This window comes from Hyperolius riggenbachi, chromosome 7, assembly GCF_040937935.1.
Source record: "Hyperolius riggenbachi isolate aHypRig1 chromosome 7, aHypRig1.pri, whole genome shotgun sequence".
NCBI classification, from domain to species: Eukaryota; Metazoa; Chordata; class Amphibia; order Anura; family Hyperoliidae; genus Hyperolius; species Hyperolius riggenbachi.
This window is the reverse complement of record NC_090652.1, coordinates 288,914,672-288,937,128: the sequence shown is the minus strand read 5'-3', so window position 1 is coordinate 288,937,128 and position 22,457 is coordinate 288,914,672. Positions and strand designations below refer to the sequence as shown.

General features: G+C 45.8%; 1 protein-coding gene across 5 annotated transcripts in view; it reads right to left on the bottom strand.

The window, feature by feature from the left end:
- The window catches only part of LOC137525094 (histamine N-methyltransferase B-like), a 431,596-nt gene that overhangs the window by 290,467 nt on the left and 118,672 nt on the right, over positions 1-22,457 (bottom strand). For 3 of the 5 annotated variants that reach the window (XM_068245894.1, XM_068245892.1, XM_068245897.1), the window contains one exon: positions 3,085-3,199. The exons of 1 other annotated variant lie outside the window; for it this stretch is intronic. The gene's annotated coding sequence lies outside the window, so the exon portion shown is untranslated. Of the gene's footprint in view, positions 1-3,084; positions 3,200-3,303; positions 3,363-22,457 lie in introns of those variants that run through there. One more of the 5 variants, XM_068245895.1, reaches the window with a different exon arrangement.

The window sequence follows — 22,457 nt, the reverse complement described above, 5'->3', positions numbered from 1 at the left end:
CTAAAAATTGTTTTTTTCTAAATGCATTTTAACGGGAATATTAACCAAAAAATGTAAACAAAAAATTATTTCTCAGTTTTCAGCCATCATGGCTCTAAAATAATACATGCTACCATAATTAAAACCCACATATTTTATTTGCCCATTTGTCCCGGTTATTACACCATTTAAATTATGTCCCTATAACAATGTATGGCATCAATATTTTATATGGAAATAAAGGAGCATTTTTTCAATTTGCGTCCATCACTATTTTCATGCTAATAATTTAAAACAATTATAGTAATATACTCTCTTGACATGCATATTAAAAACAGTTCAGACCCTTAGGTAACGATTTATGTTGTTTGCTTTTTTTGTTATTAAAAATTTTATTTGAGTTTTTTTTGGAGTGGGGAGTTAAACAGGTAATTTTAAATGTAATTGATTGTGTATATTTAAAAAAAAAATGTATGTAGATGTAGTTTTACTATTTGGCCACAAGATGGCCACAGTCATTTTTGGGTTTTTCATCCTGTAAACGAGAGCTCTCGCTTACAGAAATTGAAGGGATGACGTGAAGCTGTCGGTTTTTCATAGGGAGACACAGATCAATGAATGGGAACTGTGTTCCCATTCATTGATCTCCGGGGCAACAGAAGGCGGCGGGAGCATGCACGGAAGCACCCCAGCTCAGCTGCAGCAGGGCAGGCTATCTGGATGGGTATATCCGTCCAGATAGACCAAAGTAGTTAATATAAACTTTATGGCCTTGATTTCATTAAAGGACACATCCAAGATTGCTAAAAAAAACAAAAAACATCTACTTACCCTGGGCTTCCTCTGGCCCCTGCCAGACGTCCTGTGTCTTCGCCGCTGCTCCACTCCCCGCCGGTGGCCCGGGGTCCCATCCGGCGCAAGATGCTCACTGCGCATGCGCTAGCGGCTCTCGGAGTCGCACTAATATCATCCAGACTGTACTGCGCAGGCGCAGTAGTTCTGTGCCTGCGCAGTACAGCCCGGATGATGTCAGAGCGACGCCGTGAGCTTCATGCTGAAGCACAGGAAGATGCCGACCGGGCGAGGTCATCATCTGCACCGAAGGGGCCTGGGAGCCACCGGAGTGGCGGCGAAAGCACAGGACGGCTGCCAGGGGCAGGAGGAAGTTCCAGGTAAGTGAATTTTTTTAATTTTTATACTCCCTGGACCTTCCCTTTAAGCTGCGCTGCTAAAGAGTGTGGTCCTGTGACGTATCACAACCGCGATTAATGTTAATTAACATAGTTACTATGTATAGTAACTATTTTAATTAACATAGTAGCGGCCACTAGTGAATAATCGCGGTTGCGATACGTCACAGGACCGCCCACAGTTAAAGTTACGTGCATTGCTATGTAAGCAATGCACATAACTAAGGAAGGCATGCTCCTTACATAGCAAATAGCGCTGCTATGTAAGGTGTGCATAGCGGGTGCGCCTCCACATTAGGCTGAGCTGCTTAACAGTTCAGCTTCAAGGCCTATATGCCATAATAGCAGCTTTGGTAATCCTGGACTTCTTGTTAGGCAGACCTCAGAGTCCTATCCTACATCCTCTTGAGGAGAAGAGGTCTTGACAAATTGCCATTAGTACAGCCAAGTCCCCGTTATCCGGAACTCAGGCGACCGGAAGTCTCAAATAACCGGTATGCCAGAGGGGATAACGGGACTGTTTTTTTAGGGGGTTTTGGGTGGGTTTCCGAAATAAAATACTCACGAGCCTCTGCGCGGCGTCTTCTAACCTTCCTGTAGCTCCTAAGAGCTTTCAGGCGTCTGTGCATGGCTCCTGGCGGGTCACCTGACCCGATGTAGGTCAGGTGACACACTGGAAGTCGTACACGGAGGACCTCGGAAAGCCGCCAAGAGCCCGCTAAGAGCTACAGGATGTTGCTGGAGGCTTGGTGGAGGTATTTCATCTTGCACAGAGGGCTTTGTGCTTTTCCACCCGGTTGCACAAACAACCTGCAAGCACTCGTATCCGGCACCAGGCGGTCCCTGCCAGTGTCGGATGCTAGTTACTCTGCTGTACTACAAATTCAATGCTGTTACATAGTTCTTACATTTAGCCACTCCCCAATAAGGATGGAGAATGTTAAAGAGAATCTGAGGTGGAACTTAACCATAAAAAAATACTACCTAAATTAGCTCTCCTACCTGAGCAGGATGATCTGCTTCTCGCTGTCTCACTCTGCTCTGTTCGTCCTTCGGGTCGCAAGGAAGATTTAGATTTAGATTCAGAGCCTTGTAAGCACAGTGAGGTAGGGAAGAAGCATTCCTAATGCCAGAGTGGGCATTATGCAGGAGTGCCTTTCCTACAAAGGACACCCCTCTCTGTTTTAAGCAGGGCCGGTTCTCTCATGAAGCAAGGTGAAACACTTGCATCAGGTGCAGAGATTACAGGGGCAGCATGTTTGTACTGTGTGTACACTAAGAGCATGCAGTTAGAGTAGGAATAGAAGCAAGAGGAGAGCAAAATAAAGGGGTGATCATTAGAGAAAAGCAGCTTGTTGTGCTGTGTGAGGAGTCTGAAAGTAAAGGGGGGGGGGGGGGGGGAGAGACAGGAAAGCAGCAGAGTTTCATTTGACTTCCACAGCAGAAAGGAGGGGGTGGAACTGCTGTCCTGACTGAGGAATGGAGTGGCTGAGGGTGAGCAGTTTGTTTGTCACACACTCACAGCCAGCCAGTGTGCTATTGTGTTGAGCTGCAGCATGTCATGTGAGAACATTAAATGGAGCAGAGTTAATTATCATTCCAAATTGGGGGGAAAGGGGGGGGGGGCATCCTACAAGTTTGCCTCAGGCAGAAAAAAAGTCTAGAACCAGCCCTGGTTTTAAGCTACCGAAAAACTGCTTGTTGGTATTTTCAAAAGGGGGGACAGCGGAGACCAGGGATAACAGAGAGCGGTGCCAGGAGGACACAGAGGTAAGTGATAGCACAGGGACCATGCCTCGGTGCCCCATTTGTTAAGTAAAATCCACCCTGGGTACACTTTAATATTCATGAGTTGGGCAGCAAGAATAAATCACACTAAAATCAGTTTAAACATATGGGGTTGTGGTGGACTTACCTCCCCATCGAAGACTATGTGAATCAGGTGAAAAACTTTATTGTATACTCCACATTATAATGCAATGCATTTCGCTGGTATTTAACCCACTTCTTCAGGCAGGGAACAGTAGTAACTGGGAGGATCAAAACAGTAGGGTAAGAGTTAATTTAAAAACATAGTAATCTCTAATGTTTAAAGAGTACCTGAGACGAAAGGGTGTAAAAGTTCTATACATACCTGAGGCTTCCTCCAGCCACCTCCGGGCAGATCGCTCCCTCACCGTCCTTCTCCGCCTCATGGATGCTCCTGTAGATGCCCCTTTATCTTCGGCCATTCAGGGCCAGTCCATTCGTGCGAGTTCCCCTGTCGTGCTAACGTGGATGGGAGCGTTCTGCGCCTGCAAGGGGGAGGACACCTTGCGAGTACACATTGCTGCGCCCAGTGGCGTAGCTAAGAAGCTGTGGGCCCTGGTGCAAGTTATACACTGGGCCCCCGAAGTGCTGTGTACATAACAACTTATATGGCATTCCAAAAACAATCAAGGACAACCACAGTGTCAGAGGTGCAAAAAGGGGAAACATTTGTTAATGATCACTACTATTCAAAGCATCTATAAGCAGTGGCGTACCTAGGGCATTTGACACCCGGTGCTGGGTATTATAAGACACCCCCCCCCCCCCCCAAAAAAAAGTAAAGGGGCAAAAAATGGGTGGCGCTATAACATGCGGCGCGCGCTTTGCACGCCGCGGCAAAAAAATGGGCGTGGTCATGACCGGATGAGGGCGGAGCTAGCTGTAATTTGACGTGAACCCGGGTGAAAATACACATAATGTGTGCAGATTTGCCCAGAGAATACGTTCAATCATGTCTGCAGATTTGCCCAGAGAATACGTTCAATCATGTCTGCAGATTTGCCCAGAGAATACGTTCAATCATGTCGGCAGATTTGCCCAGAAAATACGTGCAATCATGTCGGCAGATTTGCCCAGAAAATACATGCAATCATGTCGGCAGATTTGCCCAGAGAATACGTTCAATCATGTCGGCAGATTTGCCCAGAAAATACATGCAATCATGTCGGCAGATTTGCCCAGAAAATACATGCAATCATGTCGGCAGATTTGCCCAGAGAATACGTTCAATCATGTCGGCAGATTTGCCCAGAGAATACGTGCAATCATGTCGGCAGATTTGCCCAGAGAATACGTTCAATCATGTCTGCAGATTTGCCCAGATAATACGTTCAATCATGTCGGCAGATTTGCCCAGAAAACCCATGCAATCATGTCGGCAGATTTGCCCAGAAAATACATGCAATCATGTCGGCAGATTTGCCCAGAGAATACGTTCAATCATGTCGGCAGATTTGCCCAGAAAATACATGCAATCGTGTGGCAGACCTGTCCAGAAAACACTTCAATCGTGTTGCAGACCTGGCCAGAACATAAATGCTACCCCTGGCTGCTAATATAAATTAAAAAGAAAATGATTGGAGGCGCAGAAGAGGCACGTGACGGCGACGCAGCGTTCCAGGCTGATACGCGGAAGTAATGTGAGTATACTCCGCGCTCGCTTGCTCGCTGCCCACTGCCACCGGCCCGCTGCCCGCATTTTTGGGGGGAGAAGAGAGGCAGAAGGAGGGGGACCCAGGTGAGGGAGGGGGGGGGATATTTCCCCCTCCCCGCCGCTATCCCTGCTGTCACCCCTCCTCCTAGCGCTGCTCTTCCCCTCCTTAGTCAGGTGTAGGGGGGTCGTGGCGACACCCCCCTGGCTGACTGGTACCCGGTGCGCCCCGCCCCCCTGCGCCCTTAGGTAGGAACGCTACTGTCTATAAGAGTGAATATTATCAGCACAGGACCAATAATGAACTAATACTGTGGTTGGGGAGGGCCCCCCGGGGCCCCTCTGGGACAAGGGGCCTGATGCGGTCGCTACCTCTGCACCCTTCATTGCTGCGATAATGTATGAGACGGGTGCCAGGTTGCACTTATAGCAAAAATATTGGTAATTTACATTGCAGATATTTTACTTTAAACAGTACCAGTGGAGTACCTAGGGAATTTGACACCTGGTGCTGATTATTTACAGACAACTCCCACCCCCCTCCAAAAAAACAACAAAAACAAAACATTTTTTTATAGAAGAGTTGACGGGTTAGGTCACTGATCGTGTTGCTACCAAATTTCCCCAAATTTTAGGGGAAAAGGAGTTGTCAGCATGTGGACGGAGCTAACCATTATGAAACGGTGTACTCTATACAGTGCTGCAGAAGATGTCAGTGATATATAAATACATAATAATATGGTAGGACATTAGACTATGACTATGGTACGATAAGATTGTGAGCTGGGGGGGGGGGGGGTAAAGAGGTAGAGGCACAAGACAGAGAGCCTGGGGGGAGAGGAAAAATTGGCAGGATGGACTCTCATCCGGACTGCAGACAAAGACATCACCACTGCTGTTTGGCAGGGACATGCTGTTAAAAGAAGCAAATGAAATCTGAAAAGAGGAAAAGGTCATGGGGGAAACAACAGGGTGGGAGGGAGAGCTGGGAAAAGAGATAAGAGTAATCTAAATTGCCTGGAGCTTGCTTCTTTGCTCACTGCAGAAGTCAACTATCACCACCTGTGTCACTGCATTCTGCAATAGCAGACTACCCAGCATTATTGATCAGGATAAATAATCAATAGTCCAGGGCACTGGTATTACAGCAGCCAGTGCACATGGCTACTAATGACAGGCAACTGAAGCACTAAATACATCCTGCCACCTCTCCCTGCTAATGTCCCAGCTGCAGCACAGCAATCATCCTCTCTACTCACCCTGCTGCTCTGCACATTCACTCACTGCAGGCTATGTGCAGGGAGCAAGGAGACACATTGGCCATGGGACAGGAAGAAGGGGGGGGGGGCAGTGCTACATCTAGTGCAGAAAGTAGTACAGTCCCATGCACTGCCTGCTGCTATTTTCCCGAATGTTGCCCGATTTATGAAAAAAGGTCTCAGGTGGAAGAACACAGTGCCTGAGCACCACAGGGGCACCCCTAGCCATGGCTACACCCGGGGCTGTGAGCACCTGCAGCCTTGTGGTAACTACGCCTCTGTACAGTACTTTTTGCACATTTAGTTTCACTCACAGTCTCACAGTTCAGCCCCGACCCTCCAGTGTGATCACAGAGAGTACAGGGATTCCACTTAGCTCAAGACAAGGCAGGTTTAGGTTGGAAGAGGAAAAATGGACGCCGCTACAAACGTCCATTTTAAAAGCCGTGATATGCATATTGGGATGCCTCGGTGTCCACAATTGTATCTGGCGTCTCCAGGAACCGAAATTTCCCTTCTTTGCTACAAATTGTGGCTTTGCAGCGAGGGGGGGGGGGATAGATCAAGGTTAAGAGAAAGGGTTAATCATTAGGTGCCACAGAAGGGGGGTGGGGGTTAAGTAATAGGCACCAGCTGGGGGTTAAGGGTTAGGTATAGGAAGAGGAAGGGTTAAGAATCGGTAGAGGAAAGCTTAAGGTTTAGGCATCGGTAGAGGAGGTCTTAGGGTTAGGCATTGGTAGTGGGAGGTCTTAGGGTTAGGCATTGGTAGAGGGAGGGTCTTGGGGTTAGACATCGGTAGAGGGAGGGTTTTAGGGTTAGACATTCGTAGAGGGAGGGTCTTGGGGTTAGACATCGGTAGAGGGAGGGTTTTAGGGTTAGGCATTGGTAGAGGGAGGGTATTGGGGTTAGACATCGATAGAGGGAGGGTTTTAGGGTTAGGCATAGGTAGAGGGAGGTCTTAGGGTTAGACATTGGTAGAGGGAGGTCTTAGGGTTAGACATTGGTAGAGGAAAGCTTAAGGGTTAGGCATCGGTAGAGGAGGTCTTAGGGTTAGGCATTGGTAGAGGGAGGTCTTAGGGTTAGGCATTGGTAGAGGGAGGGTCTTGGGGTTAGACATCGGTAGAGGGAGGGTTTTAGGGTTAGGCATTCATAGAGGGAGGGTCTTGGGGTTAGACATCGGTAGAAGGAGGGTTTTAGGGTTAGGCATTGGTAGAGGGAGGGTATTGGGGTTAGACATCGGTAGAGGGAGGGTTTTAGGGTTAGGCATAGGTAGAGAGGAGGTCTTAGGGTTAGACATTGGTAGAGGGAGGTCTTAGGGTTAGACATTGGTAGAGGGAGGTCTTAGGGTTAGGCATTGGTAGAGGGAGGGTCTTAGGGTTAGACATTGGTAGAGGGAGGTCTTAGGGTTAGGCATTGGTAGAGGGAGGGTCTTAGGGTTAAGCATTGGTAAAGGGAGGGTCTTAGGGTTAGACATCGGTAGAGGGAGGGTTTTAGGGTTAGACATTGGTAGAGGGAAGTCTTAGAGTCAATAGAGGGAAGGTTCTGTGGGAGAGCAGGGTTAGGTTAAAATATAGTAAAATATCGGTAAATATTACCAAAATTTTACTATTGGCATTAAATAACATAATTTCAGCCATTTTACCGATATTCTATTAGTGGCAACCCCCCACACCTTTGTCCAGGCGACTTTTCTTTACATGAAGGTGGTAATAGGTATGTATGATCAGATTGTGTAATACCGCGCCACAAAGTTCATACAATGATTACCAGTCCGTTCACAATCAACAGTTAATGGGATCGCTGCAGAAAAAATCCAGTCTCTGGGCCATATAGTTCAATTGTACTGCTGCGCTCTCCAATCCTGTAATAGAAAACACACTCCACATAGGGCAATATTGTTCAAGTTCTGTGCCCCCAATTCACACCAGTGTCCTGTGCTCCCCCGGTGTTATACACTTATCCCTCGTCCCCTCTCACTAGATGCTCACCAGATTAATACCATTAATAATACCTCCGCTGTACGTTTGACGTCGCATAGGATCAAGGAGGCGCACAGACCGGTCGTTAGTGAAGCGCATCAGGATATACCCTGCGACTAAGCGTGAAGGCGGAACGGGAGGACGCAGAAGTGTTGGAGTGGACCCGGGAGCCAGACGGATGGGCATTGACATCCACCTGTATGATATGCATAGAGAGCTTCAGGAGGCGTAAGTGCAATAGATTGGTTGCGCACTGAGGCACTGTTGTCAGTAATACGCTATATGCGTTTTCTTGTTTTTATGTTTTGAGCAATATTTTAGTGAAAATAAATGAAAAGCCCTTGCCAGAGGCTTGTTTGAACTACTGAGGATCGTTGAATTGATTGGAGTCAAAAGTGCAGTATCCACCTGTATATGGAGGTGGGCTACATCTGGTGAGCAGTGTGGCATGCAGATTGGTGCAGTGACACGGTCAACGGGTGGTGTTGCACGATTGGAGTGTGTGTAGCACTTGAATTGCCTTGTTTGAACTTTACTACTCTATGTGGAGCTCTCTTGTGCCTTATAGGAACAAGTGAATATAGTGACATGCTGAAGACTTACCTGAAAAGCTGAGGTGGTATTAATCTGGTGAGCATCTAGTGAGAGGGGACGAGGGATAAGTGTATAACACCGGGGGAGCACAGGACACTGGTGTGAATTGGGGGCACAGAACTTGAACAATATTGCCCTATGTGGAGTGTGTTTTCTATTACAGGATTGGAGAGCGCAGCAGTACAATTGAACTAATAGGTATGTATGAGTATATTGGCTGCGATGAGAAATGAATGCAATTATTCATTCTCTGATACATAGCTGAACTCAATGGTGCGTTCTTTATACTCATCCCTATCTCAGTTTAAAAACCATAAAAACTTCTGATGTACAGAATATGCAGAGGAAGCACATCTTATAATTTACGTACAGATTGGGTATAAATACACAGTAAAGTATAACCTCATTTTTTAATCTGCAAGTGCGGAGTTAACATGTTCTCAATTTATTAGCTCACTTAAGGTTTAATAAAGTTGGTGCAGCAGATTCGGGAGAGGCTTTCTCCGTGTTTTATCTCACTAACCCCTTTTATGCGCTCTCCCCGGTGAATAATTTGTGTATTTCCAGCACTTTGTCGGCACACTATTAAAAAAATCAGCTGAGATCTCACCTGCAAGTTTAATGCACTCCATTCACACATCAGCGGCACTGTGTCAGCACAATTCCTGGGTGGCTGTGACTGAATCCCACCACTGCTACCTCCGCTACATGCGTGGGGGGCAAGGCTGGAGTCACAGAGGAATACAGATAGATAGCTAGCTAGATAGCTAGATAGATAGATAGATAGATAGATAGATAGATAGATAGATAGATAGATAGATAGATAGATAGATAGATAGATAGATCGATACAGCTCCGCTACATGTATGGGGGCAAGGCTGGAGTCACAGAGGAAGGATAGATAGATAGATAGATAGATAGATAGATAGATAGATAGATAGATAGATAGATAGATAGATAGATACAGCTCCACTACATGTATGGGGACAAGGCTGGAGTCACAGACGGAAAGAGAGAGAGAGAGAGAGATGGATGGATGGATGGATAGATAACTAAACTGAGAAGGATATGGATTTTTCCTTTTAAAATTATACCAGTTGTCTGACTCTCCGGCTGATCCTGTGTCTCTAATGCTGGGCATACACGGATGCAATTATGCGCTGGCTCGATCCCATGGCGTCCCCGTGTGCGCCCGGATCGATTCTCGCTCGTCCCTGCGGGCGCTTCTTATCTTCCGTTCGTTTTTTTGTACCATTGCGCAATATCGATCTGGCGAGGTATTGGACACGTCGGAAATTATCAATCGAGCCATCAGTGGCTCGAATGATAAGAAGCAATCCATCCGTGTATGCCCAGCTTAATACTTTTAGCCACGGCCCCTGCAGTTCAGGTGCTCTGACTGAAGTCAGACTGGATTACCTGCATGCTTGTTTCAGGTGTGTAATTCAGCCACTACTGCAACCAAAGAGATCAGCAGGGCTGCCAGGCAACTGGTATTTTTCAAAAGGAAACATCCATATCCCTTTCCGTTTTGGTTCCCTTTAAGGGGCCCATACACTGGTCGATTTCAGCCATAGAATCGATCGATCGATGGCTGAAATCGGCCAGTGTATGGGCCCCTTAGCATAGACAGATTGACAGATAGATGGATGGATAGATAGTCGGACAGGTAGATAAATATACAGTCAGACATGTACATAGAGAGAGCGAGTTAAAAAAAACAGCGTGCTCGCACTATGCACTGCCATGGTTATGCGCGTTGCTTACCTAATTACAGGCGCTCGTTTAAATGCTGCGCGCTAAGAAGTATCGCCACTGCAATACTTCACTAGAATGGCCGCTACTATGTTAATTAACGTAGTGGCGGCCGTGCTAGTGACATACCGCAGTCGCGATACTTCACAGCACGTGGCATTTAAAGGAGCGTCTGTAATTAGGTAAACAACACGCGTAATTAGGGACCGCACGCTATGCAGCACAGCCACGTGTACCGCGAAAAAAGTTGTTTTTGATGAATCAACCTGATAGAGAGGTAGATAGATGATCGATAGTCAGACAGGTAGATAGGTACAGTGGGATGCAAAAGTTTGGGCAACCTTGTTAATCGTCATGATTTTCCTGTATAAATCGTTGGTTGTTACGATAAAAAATGTCAGTTAAATACATCATATGGGAGACACACACAGTGATATGTGAGAAGTGAAATGAAGTGTATTGAATTTACAGAAAGTGTGCAATAATTGTTTAAATAAATTTAGGCAGGTGCATAAATTTGGGCACTGTTATCATTTTATTGATTCCAAAACCTTTAGAACTAATTATTGGAACTCAAATTGGCTTGGTAAGCTCAGTGACCCCTGACCTACATACACAGGTGAATCCAATTATAAGAAAGAGTTTTTAAAGGAGAACTGTAGTGAGAGGTATATGGAGGCTGCCATATTGATTTACTTTTAAGCAATACCAGTTGCCTGCAATGCCTGGCAGCCCTGCTGAGCTATTTGCCTGCAGTAGTGTGTAAATCACACCAGAAACAAGCATGCAGCTAATCTTGTCAGATCTGTCAAAATGTCAGAAACACCTGATCTGCTGCATGCTTGTTCAGGGTCTGTGGCTAAAATTATTAGAGGCAGCGGACTGCCAGGCAACTGGTATTGTTCAAAAGGAAATCAATATGGCAGCCTCCATATACCTCTCACTACAGTTCTCCTTTAAGGGGGTCAATTGTAAGTTTTCATCCTCTGTTGAATTTCTCTGAAGAGTAGCAACATGGGGGTCTCAAAACAACTCTCAAATGACCTGAAGACAAAGATTGCTCACCAGCATGGCTTAGGGGAAGGATACAGAAAGCTGTCTCAAAGATTTCAGCTGTCTGTTTCCATAGTCAGGAATATATTGAGCAAATGGAAGACCACAGGCTCAGTTCAAGTTAAGGCTCGAAGTAGCAGGCCATGAAAAATCTCGGATACACAGAAGCAACGAATGGTGAGAACAATCAGAGTCGACCCACAGACCAGCACCAAAGACCTACAACATCATCTTGCTGCAGATGGAGACTGTGCATCGTTCAAGCATTCGGTGCACTATACACAAGGAGATGCTGTATGCAGAGGAAGCCTTTTCTCCGCCCACAGCACAAACAGAGCCGCTTGAGGTATGCTAAAGCACAATTGGACAAGCCAGCTTCATTTTGGAATAAGGTGCTGTGGACTGCTGAAACTTAAATTGAGTTATTTGGGCATAACAAGGGGCGTTATGCATGGAGGAAAAATAACACAGCATTTCAAAAAGAACACCTGCTACCTACAGTAAATTATGGCGCTGGTTCCATCATGCCGTGGGGCTGTGTGGCCAGTGCAGGGACTGGGAAACTTGTCAAAGTTGAGGGACGCATGGAGTCCACTCAGTATCAGCAGATTCTGGAGACCAATGTCTAGGAATCAGTGACAAAGCTGAAGCTGCGCTGGGGCTGGATCTTTCAACAAGACAACGACCCTAAACACTGCTCAAAATCCACAAAGGCATTCATGAAGAGGAACAAGTACAACGTTCTGGAGTGGCCATCTCAGTCCCCAGACCTGAATATAATTGAAAATCTGTGGTGTGAGTTAAAGAGATCTGTCCATGCTCGGAAGCCATCAAACCTGAATGAACTAGAGATGTTTTGTAAAGAGGAATGGTCCAAAATACCTTCAACCAAAATCCAGACCCTCATTGGAACCTACAGGAAGCGTTTAGAGGCTGTAATTTCTGCAAAAGGATGATCTACTAAATATTGATTTCATTTCTTTTTTGTGGTGCCCAAATGTATGCACCTGCCTAATTTTGATTAAACAATTATTGCGCACTTTCTGTAAATGCAATAAACCTAATTTCACTTCTCAAATATCACTGTGTGTGTGTCTCCTATATGATATATTTAATTGTCATTTTTTATCGTAAGAAACAACGATTTATACAGGAAAGTCATGACGATTAACAAGGTTGCCCAAACTTTCGCATCCCACTGTATACAGACAGGTACATAGAGAGAGGGAAAGAGAGCGACAATAGACAGACAGATGGACCGGTACATAGATAGACCGTAGATGAGTGTGATATACACACTAATGCAAATAGATAATAGTAATGAAGAAGATTTTTACATGTCCCCTGCATCTGCTGATTAGAGATGGGCCGAACCTCTGATTTTAGGTTCGCGAACCCTGTTCGCGAACTTCCGCGAAAGGTTCGGTTCGCAAAAAAGTTCGCGAACCGCAATAGATTTCAATGGGGAGGCGAACTTTGAAAGTTTTAAAAAATTCTATCAGCTGGAAAAATGATAGAAAACATGTTTCAAAAGGTCTAATACCTGGAGCCACACCTAATTGAGTGAAGTACACATCACTGCTGGAGGACCCTCCCTCCTCCAAGCAAGGTCCTTTATACCATTTGCCTACCTACACTAATTAGTTATGGGACAGCTGCTATACACACTCTGCTAGAGAGATTTTAATCTCCCTCCTCCCTTCTAATCTTCTACCTATTCCCTCCTCCCTCCTACCGGAGGGAGGAGGGTCTCTTCTGCCAGGGAATTATTCTATTTTAAAAAACCAGTATACATCATACCATAGCCGGGAATCGAACCCAGATCTCACTGTGTGGTGGGCACGTCACCCTAAGCACTGTACCACTACAGTAGTAAGTGAAGCTAGCCTAAAATGTACCATTTATGCTCAACGCAATAGAACCATTAGGTTGCTTAAAGGAGAACTGTAGTGAGAGGTATATGGAGGCTGCCATATTGATTTCCTTTTAAGCTATACCAGTTGCCTGGCAGCCCTGCTGATCTATTTGGCTGCAGTAATAATAATAATAATAATCCAAACATTTGTATAGCGCTTTTCTCCTGTCGGACTCAAAGCGCTCAAGAGCTGCAGCCACAGGGACGCGCTCAAGAGGCCACCCTGCAGTGTTAGGGAGTCTTGCCTTGAACTCCTTACTGAATAGGTACTTGACCTAGCCAGGATTCAAACCCTGGTCTCCCATGTCAAAGGCAGAGCCCTTAACCAGTACACTATCCAGCCACTGTAGTGTGAATCACACCAGAAACAAGCATGCAGCTAATCTTGTCAGATCTTACAAAAATGTCAAACACCAGATCTGCTGCATGCTTGTTCAGGGTCTAGGGCTAAAAGTATTGGAGGCAGAGGATCTGCAGGATAGCCAGGTAACTGGTATTGCTTAAAAGGAAATCAATATGGTAGCCTCCATATACCTTTCACTACAGTTCTCCTTTAAAGGGAACCTTAACTGAGAGTGATATGGATGTTTCCTGTAAACAATACCAGTTGCCTGGCAGTCCAGCTGATCTTTGTGACTGCAATAGTGGCTGAATCACACCCTGAAACAAGCATGCAGCTAATCCAGTCTGACTTCAGTCAGAGCACCTGATCTGCATGCTTGTTCAGGGGCTGTGGCTAAAAGTATTAGAGACACAGGATCAGCAGGCGATTCAGGCAACTGGTATTATTTTAAAAGGAAAAATCCATATCCTTCTCTGTTTAGGTTCCCTTTAAGGATTTGTAGCATAAAAGCCAACTCACATTGGCTGGGATTTTAACCTGGGTCTCACTGTATGGTGGACAAGCACACTAACCACGATACCAACTGAAGCTGGCCTGAAATTGCTGGCCTAAAATTTACTATTTATGCTCAATACAAGAGAAAAAGTAGACAAGACAAATAACATTTATATCACACTTTTCTCCTGGCGGACTCAAAGGACCAGAGCTGCAGCCACTAGGACATGCTCTATAGGCAGTAGCAGTGTTAGGAAGACTTGCCTAAGGTCTCCTACTGAATAGGTGCTGGCTTACTGAACAGACAGAGCTGAGATTTGAACTCTGGTCTCCTTTGTCAGAGGCAGCGCCCTTATCCATTACACCATGCAGCCACTGCTTACAGATATTTAGCCAGACATGGCCTTCTCTTTTGTGTTATTTGTCTTGTCTACTTTTTCTCTTGTATTGAGCATAAATAGTAAATTTTAGGCCAGCAATTTCAGGCCAGCAATTTCAGGCCAGCTTCAGTTGGTATAGTGGTTAGTGTGCTTGTCCACCATACAGTGAGACCCAGGTTCAAATCCCAGCCAATGTGAGTTGGCTTTTATGCTACAAATCCTTAAAGGGAACCTAAACGGAGAAGGATATGGATTTTTCCTTTTAAAATAATACCAGTTGCCTGAATCGCCTGCTGATCCTGTGTCTCTAATACTTTTAGCCACAGCCCCTGAACAAGCATGCAGATCAGGTGCTCTGACTGAAGTCAGACTGGATTACTGCATGCTTGTTTCAGGGTGTGATTCAGCCACTATTGCAGTCACAAAGATCAGCTGGACTGCCAGGCAACTGGTATTGTTTACAGGAAACATACATATCACTCTCAGTTAAGGTTCCCTTTAAAGGAGAACTGTAGTGAAAGGTATATGGAGGCTACCATATTGATTTCCTTTTAAGCAATACCAGTTACCTGGCTATCCTGCAGATCCTCTGCCTCCAATACTTTTAGCCCTAGACCCTGAACAGGCATGCAGCAGATCTGGTGTTTGACATTTTTGTAAGATCTGACAAGATTAGCTGCATGCTTGTTTCTGGTGTGATTCACACTACAGTGGCTGGATAGTGTACTGGTTAAGGGCTCTGCCTTTGACATGGGAGACCAGGGTTTGAATCCTGGCTAGGTCAAGTACCTATTCAGTAAGGAGTTCAAGGCAAGACTCCCTAACACTGCAGGGTGGCCTCTTGAGCGCGTCCCTGTGGCTGCAGCTCTTGAGCGCTTTGAGTCCGACAGGAGAAAAGCACTATACAAATGTTTGGATTATTATTATTATTATTACTCCAGCCAAATAGATCAGCAGGGCTGCCAGGCAACTGGTATAGCTTAAAAGGAAATCAATATGGCAGCCTCCATATACCTCTCACTACAGTTCTCCTTTAAGCAACCTAATGGTTCTATTGCGTTGAGCATAAATGGTACATTTTAGGCTAGCTTCACTTACTACTGTAGTGGTACAGTGCTTAGGGTGACGTGCCCACCACACAGTGAGATCTGGGTTCGATTCCCAGCTATGGTATGATGTATACTGGTTTTTAAAATAGTATAATTCCCTGGCAGAAGAGACCCTCCTCCCTCTGGTAGGAGGGAATAGGTAGAAGGGAGGTAGAAGGGAGGGAGAAGGGAGGGAGAAGGGAGGGAGAAGGGAGGGAGAAGGGAGGGAGGCCAATTAAAATCTCCCTAGCAGAGTGTGTAGCAGCTGTCCCATAACTAATTAGTGTAGGCAGACTGAGTCAAATGGTAAAAAGGACCTAGCTTGCAGGGAGGGTGGGTGAGTTCTCAAGCAGTGTGTTTGACAATAACATGTCTGCTGACAGTGAAATGGAGGGTAAAAATTTTGCTCAATACAGCATTATGGGGCGAATCGAACTTCCGCAAAAGTTCGCCTGATGCAGGCGAACGCGAACCCCCAAAGTTCGCCTGGAACCGTTCGGCCCATCTCTACTGCTGATGTGCTGGGAAAAGAACACTCTTTTGTTTCCAAGTGACTATGCAGCAGAAATTCATTCTATGCTACAAATTATTCCGCGCACACAATGCTTCCTGTCCTTGAGTCATTGTTCTCCTTGCACATGTCCTATAGGGAGTCATACAAGGTATTTTACTTGTTCTATATCACAAATGAGGCAGGATTTGCCTGAAACTCAATAACATGATGATGCTCAGAGATCATTGCTTGTGAGCCCAGCTGCCTCTCACACGCCAGGCATGCCCCCGACACTGCCAGTGACACCAATAATACAATACAATACAATAACATTTCTATAGCGCTTTTCTCCCATAGGACTCAAAGCGCTTAGGCTCTCTCAGATTCAGTAATTAGTAGGATGAAGTATTCACACAACAAAAGTTATATTTCTGCAAATGCCAAACTGAACAGGTGGGTTTTCAGTCTGGATTTAAACACGTCCAGGGATGGAGCTGTCCTGATCTGTTGAGGTAAGGAGTTCCAAAACGTAGGGGCAGCATGACAGAAGGCTCTGGGACCAAAAGTTTCCAAGTGGACTCTGGGTATGACTAGATTATTAGAACCTGTTGATCTGAGAATGCGGGGATTGCTACGCAGCTGCAACATATCTTTCATGTATCCAGGGCCTAAATTATTCAGGGATTTAAATGTCAGTAGGCCGATCTTGAATAGGACCCTCCATTCTATAGGTAGCCAGTGAAGGGAGTGCAGGACTGGCGTTATGTGGCAGTGACAGGGTTGGTTGGTTAGCAGTCTGGCAGCAGTATTCTGTATCAGCTGTAGTCGGTACAAGACCTTTTTTGGAAGGCCAGTGTAGAGAGCATTGCAGTAGTCCAGTCGGGATGTGATGAAGGCGTGGACTAAGGTTGGCAGATCTTCTGGGGGTATGAGGTGCTTGATTTTTGCAATGTTCTTCAGGTGAAAATAGGATGATTTCACCACAGCAGAGATTTGAGTTCTAAAGTTTAAATCCCAATCAATTAGAACTCCCAGGCTACGCACATGATCAGAGCTGCGCAGATCCGTGCCTCCTATTCCCAGTGGTGAAGACTGCAAGTTAAGTTGTTTTGTTATCATGCCACAGCCCTTCTGCCCTGAGCCTGTTTACATTACTGAATCCAGCATGTGGTGGCTGGTTGTGTCTTTTCAAACAAAGGTGGGCACAGATGAGGGGCGTAACATTATCCCCAGCGAGCCGGGGGAGGGAGGGATGGAGCAGGAGCTGGGGGCGGTCCTGTACAGAACAACATTGGAGCAGAGTGTTATACATCACCTGCTCCAAATTGCAGTACAGATACTCTTCACTTCCTCTACAGATTCCAAGTCTCACAGGGCCGGTGCTTTCATAGAGGTAAGGGGGCAATTGCCTGTAGTGGCCTCCAAGGTGTCTCCTTCCCACCCCTCCAGCTATGGAGATCCCATACATGCCTGTAGTGAAAAAGGAAGAGAATGGGGTGGTGAAAAGGACTCCGGCCCACGGTGTTGCTTCCTGTGTCCTGCCTGTGTCTGCACTGAATATGATGATGATTATGTGTGGCTGGAAGGGTGTTGGGATGGGTCCTGGGAGATGTATCGGGGGCTGTAGGAGGGGTGTTGCTAGGGAGACCCCCAGTTACTTTTATCCTGGAGCCCCATTGTAGCTAGAACCGGCCCTGAAGTCACATGGTCTGGTACTGAAGACGCATGGTGATTGGCTGGCTGCTTGACAATTGCAAACTGAAGAGGAAGTGAAGAGGGTCCTGTACAGCTGGCTGCGAGCAGGTTATGATGAATAACGCTATACTGCGGCTCTGCATTGTGAACAGGACCGGAATCCCCTAGCTTTTGGCCGGTGTCCCTCTGGCGGGTTGGAGCCAGCCCAATCCAGTCATGCTCCTTAGGGCAGTTTCAAAGCTAATTTGCACCCAGGACGGGGATGTAAAAGTTGCCCCCCCCCCCCCCCGTCAAGCCATGAATAGGTGCCTGCAGTATAGGTTAGCCAGGTCTAGTTGCCCTCAGTATAGGTAGCCAGCTATAGGTCCCCCTAAGTATAGGTAGCCAGGCATAGGTGCCCCCAGTATAGGTAGCCAGTATAGTTGTCCCCAGTATAGGTTAGATAGGTAGGTGCCGCCAGTATAGGTTAGCTAGGTAGGTACCTCCAGTATAGGTTACATATGTAGGTGATCCTACTATAGGTTAGATAGGTAGGTGCCTCTAGTATAGGTGAGATAGGTCGGTGCTCCCACTATAGGTTAGATAGGTAGGTGCCTCCAGTATAGGTAAGATAGGTAGGTGCTCTAATATGCAGTGGGGGAGAGAGGGCATAACGGAGTTACAACTCACCTTCTGCGATCCCCCCGCAGCCTCTGTCTTCTTCCTTCTTCCTCCTAGGCGCTCCTTGTGTTGGTAACATCTCCTCCTGTGATGACATGCGGTTACATCATCACAGGGGGCGCTGTTACCAATGCAACAGGGACCGGAAGAAGAAAGAGGCTGCCGGGGATCGCGGAAGGTGAATTGTAACTCCATTATACCCGCTCTCCCCTGCCGCAGTGCCCCCCCACCGTGCCGCTTCGCTCGGTGTGTGGATTGCACGCCTCAAGAAACGGGCCTGATGCTTCTGGTGCAGATCTTTGAAAGTTGTCCATTTTAACTCTTATTTTATTCTCAGAATAGACAACTGACCAATGTCTGTACATGAAACATCAGAGAAATTTAGCAGGGAGTGTCGGGGAAAAAACGAATGGGGCAGATTTGCTTTTCCCTGAGACTGCCTGGTACTGGGGATGCCTTCTTGTTCATCCCTCCTCTCACCTTCTCAAGAAAGATGGCTAAAGTGCAGTTTCTATTTTCACCTCAAGATGCCCCTAGTGGTCACATTAGATCAGACAATAGTTGTGAAATGAGTGAGTATGATCTTTTTTTTTTTTTTTGAAAGCAGTATTGTCACCATAAAATTTGCATTTCAACAGCAGTGGGTCTGAGTGTATTAAGTGATAAAGATGCTAATCCTGCATTCAAAACTTTTTCTGCTGTTATGGTTTGGAGTTATCACATACTTTAGGAGCACTGGTCTTTTAATAGTCAGTGCCAAGCAGTTGCATGCTGGGGGTCAGTGGCGTAGCTAAGGAGCTGTGGGCCCTAATGCAAGTTTTACATTTGGGCCCCCTAAGCACTCTATACATAACAATTGATACGGTGCACCAAAACCTGCCAATGGCAACTACAGTGTCAGAGGTGCAAGAAGGGGATGAGGAGCCAGGGCAGCCATCAGGGGGGTACAAGAGGGAAAGTAGTATGTGGCCCAGGAAGGGTCTGGGGCCCAAAAAGTGCCTCTGCTAGCAATTATTCTACTGTAGCATAAAAGGAGTTGTTTGTTCATCTCCCTCTTACCTGCTGCGTGATCGATGCAGGGGGAGGGAGTTATGGGTGACAGGAAAGTTGCTTTGACTCTACCCCACATACCGTGGCTCTGTCCCCACACAATCTACCTATCAGATTTTTATTTGGCGCGAGGGGGCGTAGTATGGGGCCCAGATAATTCTGATGGCGGCCCTGTGGGGAGCAGTTTGTTAATGATTACCACTATTCAAAGTATCTATATAAGTGAATATTATGAGCACAGGACCAAGGCATTAGAGAGCTAATATTGCAGTTGAGGGAGGGCCCTTCGGGGCCCCTCTGGCCCAAGCACCCCAATGCAGTCGCAACCTCTGCAATCCCTACTGCTACGCTCCTGCTGGGGGTTCTTTTTATCTAGAATATATTCCTCCTCTTCCAGTCATTTCCCTGCCTAGCTGCCTGTCTGAAACACAATCATCTGCTCATTTGTGTTTACAAGCGAGGCTGAGGTGACTCAGCGATTGGAGGAGAAAAGAGAAAAAAGGGCAGAAATGGCATCAGGATTTAGCCTGAAACTGTGGGCAAAAGAAATGGTTCCCCCAGGAACAGAATTTTCTTAATTTACTATATAAAATTCACTGAAATCAAAACGTGGACAGTACAATACATGTGTTATGTAAGTAGATCAAGTATTTATCTACTTATACTGTATATGTGTTTTTTTCCCCTGGCATAGTATGGCTAATCCTACTGCTTTAACAAATCAGTTTTTATTTTAACAAGAACAAATACAAATTAAGGCAAAGTACAGAGAGCAGTGTACAAGTACAATATGGAAAAATTATCGATCAGAGCGTATTACCAATCACAGTTGTATGGCCTTATTATAGAGTCATGCAACTTCCTTTAACAAACAGCCATATATAATCACAGATGTATACTCGCACTACCCCAAAATGAAAAATGGCTGCTCCTATTGTCCCACTCTGGACCCTGTCAGGTCCAATGACTTTGTAGAACGAGATCCCTGCACTTTGATTGGCCCAAAAGGCTGCCTGTTACTTGACAGGCAGCCTATTGGGCCAAAGTGCGGGGATCTCGTCCTACAAAATGAATCAACCCTCAAGTCAGCTAGCTAATTGTACAAGCTGTTAGTCGGTATTTCTCCTGTCTGGCTCTTGGGGAAATTGCTGATGTTGCTGACACCCAAGAGAAGCTGAAGACGTGTCTGACACTGCCGCTGCCTGGCGGATCAACTGTATACACATCACCATGGCAACAGGGACATGAGCCCTCTGCTGCGCATGCGCACTGTCCCAGTTTGAAACATATGGTATGACTCTCACGGAATAACATTTTAAAATATGTGGCGTTTATGGCTCTCTCAGCCAAAAAGGTTTCTGACCCCTGGTGTAATCCAAAGGCAGTGGGATTGAATTTTCCCCTTTAAAACACAGTTAGGTAAAGCAATTCCATAATCAAGCAATTCCATAATCAAGCAATTCCATAACTATTAACCACTTCACCACTGAGGGGTTTTACCCCTTGAATACCAGAGCAATTTTCACCTTTCAGCGCTCCTTCCATTCATTCGTCTATAACTTTATTATTACTTATCGCAATGAAATGAACTATATCTTGTTTTTTTCGCCACCAATTAGGCTTTCTTTAGGTGGGACATTATGCCAAGAATTATTTTTTTCTAAATGTGTTTTAATGGGAAAATAGGAAAAATGTGGGGAAAAAAATAATTATTTTTCAGTTTTCGGCCATTATAGTTTTTAAATAATGCATGCTACTGTAATTAAAACCCATGAAACGTATTTGCCCTTTTGTCCCGGTTATAAAACCATTTAAATTATGTCCCTATCACAATGTTTGGCGCCAATATTTTATTTGGAAATAAAGGTGCATTTTTTTCAGTTTTGCGTCCATCCCTAATTACAAGCCCATAGTTTATAAAGTAACAGTGTTATACCCTCTTGACATAAATATTTAAAAAGTTCAGTCCCTAAGGTAACTATTTATGTATTTTTTTTTATTGTAAATTTTTTAATTTTTTTTTAATTACAAAAAAAAAAAAAAATGGGGAGTGTGGGAGGTAATGAGTTAATTTTATGTGTAAAAGTCATTTATTTGTATGTGAAAAATGTGTAGGGTGTAGTTTACTATTTGGCCACAAGATGGCCACAGTAACTTTTTGTTTTAATGCGACCTCCAAGCTTCCTTCCGGAAGCTTGGAGGAAGAATAAGGAGGCTGGACACGTGAGTTTTTTCTCACAATGATCGCGCTGCCCATAGGAGAGCAGCTGATCATTGCGGGGCTTAGATCAACGAACGGGAATGGATTTTCCCGTTCATTGATCTCTGGGCGAGCGGGCGGCGGCGGTTTTACTAGCGGCGGGCGGCGTGTTTACGAGCGGGAGCGCGGGCAGCGTCGGGAACGCGGAAAGTACGTGTTTCTCCGTCCCTGGTTTTTAAAGGATGGAAAAAGGGGCGGAGAAATACGTACGCGCGGGGGTAAAGTGGTTAAGATCCACAACCAATGGGCACGAGCACTCCAGCCCCCTTCCCTGCCAACTTCCCCATGCCCACACCCCAATCCTTACAAAAAAAAAAGAGACAGCTAAAATACTGTCTGATGTCACCACTTCTCCCCCCCTCGAAGTGACGCCTAGGGCACAGGCCCTCAAGTGTCTTGATTGAGGTATAGGCCTTTCTGACCATAGTAAAACCTTTCCTCACCTCGATTTATGGGTGCATGAAAAAAGGGCACCAGGAAATAAGGGCCTAGCCGGATAACCTAATCTCAATAACGATAAACATTGTTAACGTAAGTGGTTAACAATATAGTTTTAAAACAGACGGGAGATAATAGCGAAAAGATATTAACGTTAAAAATCGTAATGTAATTCAACAATACAGCTTAACCCAACCCTACTCTCACATAGAACCCTTCCCTTGGTGGTGCATAACCTTAACCACCCTCCCGGTGGTGCCTGACCCTAACCACTCCCCCGGTGGTGCCTCACCCTAACCACTCCCATGGTGGTGCCTAACCCTAACCCCCCGGTGGTGCCTAACCCTAACCACCCCCATGGTGGTGCCTAA